We start from the raw sequence: 10427 nt of genomic DNA, 5'->3' as shown, positions 1-10427 counted from the left end.
GACAGTAAAATGCAACAACACGCTTCCTGTGGTTGTCGACTCTGATGGCGGGAAGTTTAAAATTGTCATTTTAAACGGTCGCATGCAAATTGAGTTAGAAATGCGTTAATTATTGGCCAACCCTAATTCCTAGTTCCTTGGCAACTGAACCAAAACAGTTCAGTAGTTCGTAAAATTGCATTATACAGCCTGCCCCAAGTTATTAACTAAAGTCCAAAACTCCACAATTTGAAATCAGTCTTGCGCGTGCGCACATGTCACGCATGACTTCGTGTTTTATGTATCAATTTGGAAACTGAAAATCATATAATTCCTAAAACTCCATTCTCGAGATATTAATGTTTGAAATTGTTCTTTGATATGACCTTTATGACCTTGATATCTATATGTTGGATAACTTCATAAACAGTTGGAAATACCTTCAAATGTTCTACTGCTCATTGATGATTTGATAATGTTATAACAACGTCTTGCTGAATGAGACGTTTTTTGTGTAATAAACATATATATACGCCGTCTTTTATAATTATTTCATTATAATATATCCTGATTTTTTAATGTTTCTCATGAAATGATAAATGCGAACGTGAATCCAAAATGGAAATGGACGTTCTACGGACATATATTTCTGGACTCACCCCTCAGTCCACTTTTAGCAGACATATTTATGAACAGCTTGGAGATCACTATAGTAAATTCCGACTTGGGTAAAAAACATATTCGTTTTAGGTATGTATGTAGACGATATTCTCGCCTGTTTCAGAGGTACTACACGACAGCTGAACCAATTTATGAAATTCATGAATGATCTCAATAGCAACATTCAGTTCACACTCGAAACAGAGATAGAGAAACATATAAATTTCTTAGACCTGACCATTACACACAATCAGAATAAGTTTGAGCTCAATGTTTTCAGAAAACCTGGTTATACAGGCATTACCATTCCAAGCGATTCTTGCCATCCGAACAGTCATAAATTATCAACCTACAATTCAATGTTGCACAGAACATTCCCACTCCCTTTGTCTACTAACAATATAGCTAGGGAAATTGATATAATTACACAGATAGGTCATGATAATGGTTTCAACACAGATACTAACCAGAAGATGGTCAGAAAACAAAGCCTTAAATTCACTTACAGATTAATACACCCTCAGGCCAAACACTAGAAATCAAGAAATGGGTAACTAACATATTTTGGAAAAAGAACAGAGATAGTTGCGGGTTTCTTCAGAAAAAACAAAGTGGGAGTGGCATTCAGACCACATAGCAGGTTATATGGTTTCCTTTACAATGCCAAAGATAACGTGGACAAGTTGTAGAAATCTAGAGTTTATAAGCTTGAGTTTCCGAATGTAATAGTGTTTATGTGGGACAATGTGGTAGAAATTTCCAAAAACAGTATGCTGAGCATGAAAGGTCCTTCAGACTAGAAAAAAATGATTCGCCGTTTCCAAACCATTCCTTGGCACGCAACCATAAGTTCCCGAATCTAAACGATACGGAAATTTTGCACTTTGCAAGGAAGGGTTCCAAACTGAATTATTAAGAATCCTTGGAAATTCACAAGCATAAACATTGTGGGAAAACCGGTGTTTACTCACCGGTTTTCAAATTAGCACATCCGCATTGTAAACAGTAAATTCAGGTACTCAATGAAGTCAAGTACCTCTGTTAGTACCTACAGAGGTTTCAATTCTCTTTCCCTCATTATTTTTATGAATATAGACAAGCATTGCAAAAAGGTTCTGGATATACTATTTCCCTTACCATGTGCTACAATAACGATTGACGCTGAAGTTGCAATAAATTCTTCCGGAACAACATTCCACCACAGGAATATATAATAAATCTCTAAATAGAAGAAGACGTAAATTGAAGATTGAACTGAGTCGCAATGCTATCTAGTCTTTGCCAGAATTGCGGCTTATGAGGTCATTGTATATAACCCAAGACCAAATAGATAACTATTTGGTCCTGGGAATTCTGAGGTACCTGGGGGTCAATTACGGTATTATTATTATTATCTCTTTAAGAAACATGAGCCTGCATTGGCAAAGCAGATGTACTGGAATTGGAGCAGCAGATATACATTAGCAATAACTTTCACGATTCATTCTGTTCAATCTCAGGATCTAGAGTATGATTCTCTTACCAATTTCAAACCTTTTTTTGTCGTTACATAAAAAGTGTTCAGTTTTCCCTGGCGACAGGATGAGATCTTTTCACTTATCTTTCTTTTTGCAATTCCTAAGGGTAATATCTTCATTCATTAAAAAGATAGTTACATTACACTGACGAATGAATAATTTCAGACTTTTCCGAGCTGAGTAGCTCATATAAAATCTTCCAACAGGGACTTTCTAACTAACAATTGTTGAAGCTACATCTGTCAAGTCAGAGAATTAGGAAAAAATGTCTTGCCAGTCCCAAAGGGTAAAGATCCTTCTGGTCGGTTGCAGAAGCTGTTGGTCAGAACTTTATAAAATCCACAATTTCTCCACTAACACAAGAGGATGGTTCAATTGCAACGACATGAAAAAGGCAAATCTACTAGCTGAACACTAGCGTCCCACTCCACAGTCGATTTTCTGAGAAAGTTAGCACTCACTATTCCCACACTAGAATCCACATTAGGAATAATTTCCGGCATAATTATCTGGTTCTGATTAAGTGCCGATCATCGTAGTTTAAAAGTAAATGAACTCACGCCAGTATTCTGCAGACTTTCTAACCTGTCTTAAAAGGAAGGGGTTTTCTCTTCTAGTGCGTGCACAGGATTCTGTTTGAAAACACAAAAGTCATTGTTCGCAACCAGGGATATCATAGCCGACAGGAGGCAGGTTCAAGAATAGCAAACAGCTCAACGGCAGGTAGAAAAGAGTCGAATAGTATTATTGACAATTTACCTCATCCAGGTACAGGTATTAGCACACCAAACTACCAGAGGCAACATGAATAAGCTTTGCGCAACTGTAATACTCAGTCATCGGAGATGACTCAGGATGTAACACGTTCTAAAGAAGGTAGCCACTGGAACTTCAGAAAAAAATACTAAAAAATTGACGGCCTTCAAACTCGAACAATAGCGACGTATATTCACTGTATCAGGATATTGTTCTGCACATTATACTACTGGCTGAGAGCAGTTTATGTAGTTAGGTTAGGTCAAAAATGAGTAAGTCTATTCGACCCTCCACTGCAACCTACAAGGGTTTATTGTGGCTCACACTTATTCGACTAAATGCACTCAGCTTCTCGACGAAGTTGATTAGTTTGTATGGTGAATGGTTTGATGGTGAGAGCACGGCTCTGTCGAACTGTAAAAACCTGATTCGGTCCCCATCGGGGCAGGCTGTTTCATCATTTTCCAAACAGAAGCGTCACACATGACTTCCGACAGTCCGAGTCTCTACATATGATGATTTAAATGACAGTGACCTGTAAAAAGGTCTGTTAAACATCGTTGTTCATCCCTACTGTAGTCCAACAACTGTTTGATATCAAGTTTCGAAGGGTGGATAAACGCCTTGGAGTGAGCCAATCCTGGAAGATTCTGCAAGAAGTCCATAAATATTTCATGTTTGTTCTGTTATTCATAGAGTTCATAGAGAGAGAAATGATTCATATTGAAAAAAAAACGAAAACTCTATGATGACAGAACAGATATAAAAGACCTAAATCAAATATACTATACATCAATATAAATCATTCAGCCAACACAAACAAAACCAAAATCTACCTGCATCTTCCTCATTATAGCCAACACACAAACCATTTCTAGTAGAACAACAAATAAGTCAGATACAGGAAACAAACTCATGACCCTGCGCTATTATCCTTCCTCACACAAATACAGGTTCACGTCTCCACTTTAACACCGCCACTGCCATTAACAATCGAAATAAAAAGAACAAGATCACAACACAAAAAATTTTTCACCATGACAGAAATAACAAAGGACATCCATATAAATTATGAAGAAAAATGTCAAAAATTATTTCAATTCAACAATGCAGCCTAGGTGCGTATCATAAGGTTATCATAAAACTACCACTTACTGAAAATTTCCATTGTAGCTCGAATATAAGAAATTAAGTTGAAAAAGTTCTCGACCGTGGACGAAACGTCTTTATATCTATAAAAAAGGAAAAACTTTTATTCAACAAGAATCCAAACCTCATGAAACCCCTCTCCAATGTATATATATATATATATATATATATATATATATATATATATATATATATATATATATATATATATATATATATATATATATGCACATATGCACGAAGTCAGTTGGCTCCTGTCTTGACTCCGTTCATATGTGTTGTTTCCTGCTTTCGGCAAACAAGTGTTACCCATCTTTACACTTGGCTGCACCGCGCTGATGAGGCCAATAGCCAGAAACACGTGTCCGCGGTTTGCCCTCCTTTTTGGAGTGTTATGTCCACTAATTGTTTCGTTTTTGATTTGTATATAATACACACTCGATAAAAATCTTCTTTGTCTGTATTTATATCCTAGACCCGGATGTCACGCAGGTAGCTATAGCTGCCTACGTGGTCATGTTAGATGTAGCCTGGGAATTCTAGGTCTTCTAACTGGAACCACAAATGTGCGGTTGGCTTCTGTTGTTGACTCCGTGCATATGTGTTGTTTCCTGCTTTCGGCAAACAAGTGTTACCCATCTTTACACTTGGCTGCACCGCGCTGATGAGGCCAATAGCCAGAAACACGTGTCCGCGGTTTGCCCTCCTTTTTGGAGTGTTATGTCCACTAATTGTTTCGTTTTTGATTTGTATATAATACACACTCGATAAAAATCTTCTTTGTCTGTATTTATATCCTGGACCCGGATGTCACGCAGGTAGCTATAGCTGCCTACGTGGTCATGTTAGATGTAGCCTGGGAATTCTAGGTCTTCTAACTGGAACCACAAATGTGCGATTGGCTCCTGTTGTTGACTCCGTGCATATGTGTTGTTTCTTGCTTTTGGCAAACAAGTGTTACCCATCTTTACACTTGGCTGCACCGCGCTGATGAGGCCAATAGCCAGAAACACGTGTCCGCGGTTTGCCCTCCTTTTTGGATTGTTATGTCCACTAATTGTTTCGTTTTTGATTTGTATATCATACACACTCGATAAAAATCTTCTTTGTCTGTATTTATATCCTGGACCCGGATGTCACGCAGGTAGCTATAGCTGCCTACGTGGTCATGTTAGATGTAGCCTGGGAATTCTAGGTCTTCTAACTGGAACCACAAATGTGCGGTTGGCTTCTGTTGTTGACTCCGTGCGTATGTGTTGTTTCCTGCTTTCGGCAAACAAGTGTTGCCCATCTTTACACTTGGCTGCACCGCGCTGATGAGGCCAATAGCCAGAAACACGTGTCCGCGGTTTGCCCTCCTTTTTGGAGTGTTATGGCCACTAATTGTTTCGTTTTTGATTTGTATATAATACACACTCGATAAAAATCTTTGTCTGTATTTATATCCTGGACCCGGATGTCACGCAGGTAGCTATAGCTGCCTACGTGGTCATGTTAGATGTAGCCTGGGAATTCTAGGTTTTCTAACTGGAACCACAAATGTGCGATTGGCTCCTGTTGTTGACTCCGTGCATATGTGTTGTTTCTTGCTTTCGGCAAACAAGTGTTACCCATCTTTACACTTGGCTGCACCGCGCTGATGAGGCCAATAGCCAGAAACACGTGTCCGCGATTTGCCCCCTTGTTGAAGTGTTATGTCCACTAATTGTTTCCTATGTACCTGTAAGATACTATGTACCCATATTATATTGGAAATTTTTTTGAGGGTTGCAGGAAAATTTGAGGAAACAGGCAGTGTCAAGCATAAGAAAAGGCAAGTAGTAAATAAAATTGCAAAAAATGAAGAAAATGTTGAGACAAGGATCAAAGCTGGTTGATAGAAAAACTTTGACCAATTTCATATTCCACAAATAAATATATTCTTTGAAATGATATTTCATACAATCCATAATGAACTATTCATACATATATCCATGCCACTATGAATAACTCATAGAAAGTTGAAAACTATCGATCGAAATAAAAACGGCATCGTTTATATTTGGAACACCAAAGAAATTTTGAAGACAACTAGCGAGCGGTGTTCACTTCACGATTTTCACGCAACCTGAAAAGGGGTGTAGCCGGCTTACTGCGTCAACTTCCCTTATTTCAGTATAGTTTCAGTGTTTCAGTATGTCCCAACCCTTCGAAGCAGGCAGGCGTCGCTCTGAACATCGAAACAGAATTTCGGAAAACTTCCCGGTCGCAAAGAGAACCACTAAAAGTGGCCTGTTGACGGTGCTCTCAGTTATCTATGTACAGAGTGTTCGTACAAGCGATACCACATTCGAAAAGTTACCGTGAAAGTTGAAGACAGCCAGAAAAGAGGCGGACTCAAGCTAAATCAAGTGTGTGTAATCTAGGGAATAACCGTACATTTTTGAATCGATACGTACGAATTTGTTTGAAACTCTAGCCGAAACAATTCAGGTCAAGCCTTGTGTCCATGTGTTGTGTGTGGAACGGTTAAAATGGATTCGCTTCTGGAATGACAGCTGTGGAATGTCCGAGCAGATTTGAGAAGCAAAACACCAAGAAACGAAAGGTGAGTTTTTCAAGGCGATCTCGCATATTTGTTTGGGAGTTGTTGCCATGGCAACGGCAACGAATTATTTTAGTTGGACGTATAATGCCACACAAACACGTCTCGAGGAACGTGATTTCCTTAGCGGTGATTTATGTCTATTGTTTGCCCCCCCAGTTCTGGATGGACAATGATTGATAGAAATACGTCGGATAACCTCCTGTCAACGTAAAATGTTCTATTATAGCTGATATCAATTACGAATATTAATACTCCAACTGACTGGTACCGAAGTTCTATTTGGGCAAGTTTTTTCGGTTAATATAGGATAAGGAAAATAACTTTTGTCTGATTTCCACTAACTTTTCCATTCCCAATTGGAACGGCAATAAAAATAAGAGTACAATCATAAACATTTCTTGCCTGTGCTCCCTAGTCGCCCAGATAGTTAGTAAACGTGCTATCAAATATAGTTGAGGAATAAAGGCTCGGCTATTTGAACTGGCTAATAATTTCTTGTCCGTTTCACAATATTTCTTCATCAGTGCCGTGTGTTCGTGTTGTTTCGTGAGGTGAGTGGTTTTGCAAACCGATTTTTGAAAACTTTTTCTAGAGATCAATTACCCTAACACCAAACTGATATTTTTGCATTCGACGCGCGTTTCGCTAACAAGGTTAGCATCTTCAGCAGAAGCAAATTGATACTGAATCTAAAGACAAGGGTTAGCTGTTTATATGCCTGAAGTTTTTTGGTCGGATGTGGACTTTGTTTGTTGAATGATGATTATCCTAATTGATGTTTCGGTAACACAACACAACAAAAAAATATTTTTTGAATGTTTCCTACACTAAATTAGTCAATTTCTACTAATTTTGGGGTGATAAAAACGAAAATAACAATGAAAAATTTTTATTAGCTCAGGTTTTTGAGATACACAGTACTTAATCTTAAAGAGTAGTTATACTATACGTGAAAAGTGAAAGTACATAAAACAATATTGTTATGTTTCTTTTAGAATATTTTAAGTACAAAATTGATAAAAAAAAATTATTCTTAGTGTTTTGACAAATAAAAGAAGTTTGTACCACCAAATTTCAATTAAGTCCATCCGATTCATTGTAAGATCGCTGTCGTTTAGCTTGTCTTTTATAAAACACTTCTGGAGCATCCCTACACACAGACCAGCAGTAGTCTGCAAGCATTGCTGCATTCCAACGGCCCTGATATCTCTGTTCCATTAAGGCAATGTCTTGATGGAATCTTTCTCCATGTTCGTCACTCACAGCTCCACAGTTTTGTGGGAAGAAATTAAGATGAGAGTGAAGAAAATGAATTTTTAAGGACATGTTGCATCCAAGTTGGTGGTAAGCTTGAAGAAGCTCTTTAACCAATGCTGTGAAGGTATCATCTCTTTTGTTACCTTAAAACCCATGTACAACCCCCTTAAAGGCTTCCCAGGCTCTTTTTTCATTTCCTGTCATGTCAAAAGCAGGATCATTTACGATTTCACGGATTTGAGGCCCAATAAAGATGCCTTCCTTGACTTTAGCATCACTCAACCTGGGAAACTTTGCTCTCAAGTACTTAAAAGCTTGTCCTTCCTGGTCCATGGCCTTCACAAAGTTCTTCATTAGTCCCAACTTGATATGTAATGGGGGAAGGAGAACATCCTTAGGATCTACAAGAGGCTCGTAAACTACATTTTTCTCATTAGGGTTTAGGTCTCGTGTAGGCCAGTTCATTTTTTTATAGTGAGATTTTCTATCCCGACTGTCCCACAGACACAAAAAACAACAGTACTTGGTGAACCCTAATTGCATTCCTAGGATTATAGCAATGACTTTCAGATCACCACAGATGTGCCACTTGTGTTGTTCATATTTGATTGATTGGAGAAGTGTTTTCATATTTATATACGTTTCCTTCATGTGAACTGCATGACCTATAGGAATAGAGGGTAGCTGATTTCCATTATGCAGAAGTACAGCTTTTAAGCTTAGTTTTGAAGAGTCTATAAACAGTCTCCATTCAGATGGAGTGTGATCCAAATTCAAGCAGTCCATCAAACCATTAACATCAGAACAAACTACGAGGTTTTCTTTTTTATCAAAAAAAGGAAGCAAATCTGTCTGTACTGAGATATTTTCACATCATGTTTTAGAAGATTCCACTGTTGTAGTCTTGACCCTTAGACAAGCGAAGATCTCTTATAAGGTCACTCAACTCTGCTTGACTAATTCTGTGCGGATCACTAGACCTATCGCTCACCTCAAAATCAGGGTCATAGGATGTAGAAGGATGGGTTGCTCCTTCTAAACAGTCTTCATCACCTTCCTCTAAAATTTCATAGTTTTGGGGTGGAGAAGGGACTGGCAAATTGTCTGAGTGTGGTACAGGCCGAAGAGCAGATGGGAGATTAGGGTATTTAACCGTATGGGAGGAGTTAAGCAGAAATAACAGTCGTCTGTATGATTGGTAGGCTCACGCCAAACCATAGGTACTGCAAAAGCCATTGCCCGGTTTTTATTTTTCAGCCACTCCCGCAATATGACGGAACAAGAATTACAACATATATGAGGAGCCCATGATTTATCTTGGTCCCCAACTTTCACACCAAAATAATGTTCATAGGCTGTCTTAACGATAGGTGTCATTTTACGTTTCTGAGCCTTAAATGTTATTTCACCACATATATAGCAAAAGCTATCGACAGAATTCACACACTTTCGAGGCATTTCAGATCAGCACTTAAATTAATTTAAAAATCAACTTCACACGATAATTTCAATAGCAACCACGTGCGTACAATTGACAAACTCACATAGGTTATGTTTACTACTTAAGAACAGCTGATGAGAGGGGTGTTATGTAAACAAACATGTGTACCAACTGTTGGTGATGAAATATTTCATTTGTTGAAAACTCAATATACATATATATAATATAATGATACTATATCTTGAAAACAAGAGCTAATATATAATTTTTATGGTCACTTTCGGTTGTAATCAACTAAGTGGAACCACTACCTGAGAATTAATTTGTCCGCTTTTAAATCTATTGTTGACAAATTGATTTACAGGTAGTGGTTCCACTAGTTAATTACTGAAAAATCAATTAGGATGATCATCATTTAACAAACAAAGTCCACATCGGACCAAAAAACTCTAGGTATATAAACAGCTAACCCTTGTCTTTAGATCCAGTATCAATTCGCTTCTCCTGAAGATGCTAACCTTGTTAGCGAAACGCGCGTCGAGTGCCAAAGTAGGGATGTGTGGAAGAACTGTGTGACACACGTGATACTAGAAGAGAACAAATATTATGTGCAAAGTTCCATAAATCCGATCGTTATTCAACTCGATGATGATTCCACCTCATCCGAATATAGCGAAGAAGAATTTTGATTCATTTTTCTAGCAATTTGTTGGCCGCTATTATTTTGTAAATATATGTTTGACGAGAATTCGGTGCGATTATTTATGTTTTCATTGTATTTTAGAGTTTTCGACTCGGAAATCAACTACCTTAAATTTCGAAGTTTTTCATAATTACCCATGGTGGAAAAATTCAGTTGAGATAACTTTTTCATGGGGTGATCAATTGCTATGATTGTAAGAATAATTAACTGAAAAACTACCACTGAAAAATAACCCATAAAGTGTTCAGATAACCATTTAATTTCGTTTTGAATTTTTCAGTACATCAGTACGATTGTTTGCTCTTTTGAATACCCATTTCTCATATTTTCCAACCTGAATACATAAGCATGTTTGCATTCTTTTATACACGCACGAAA

General features: G+C 37.8%; 1 protein-coding gene across 1 annotated transcript in view; it reads left to right on the top strand.

The window, feature by feature from the left end:
- Positions 1-6191: 6191 nt before the first annotated feature.
- Shaw (Shaker cognate w) overlaps positions 6192-10427 on the top strand; it is a 151417-nt gene continuing 147181 nt past the window's right edge. The window contains exon 1 of the mRNA XM_074171482.1: positions 6192-6648. The gene's annotated coding sequence lies outside the window, so the exon portion shown is untranslated. The remainder of the gene's footprint in view (positions 6649-10427) is intronic.

Source organism: Leptinotarsa decemlineata, unplaced genomic scaffold (genome assembly GCF_025532065.1).
Source record: "Leptinotarsa decemlineata unplaced genomic scaffold, Ldec_3_MD MMD2_tig00000010_RagTag_RagTag, whole genome shotgun sequence".
Lineage (NCBI taxonomy): Eukaryota > Metazoa > Arthropoda > Insecta > Coleoptera > Chrysomelidae > Leptinotarsa > Leptinotarsa decemlineata.
This window is presented reverse-complemented; position numbering and strand designations above follow the sequence as displayed.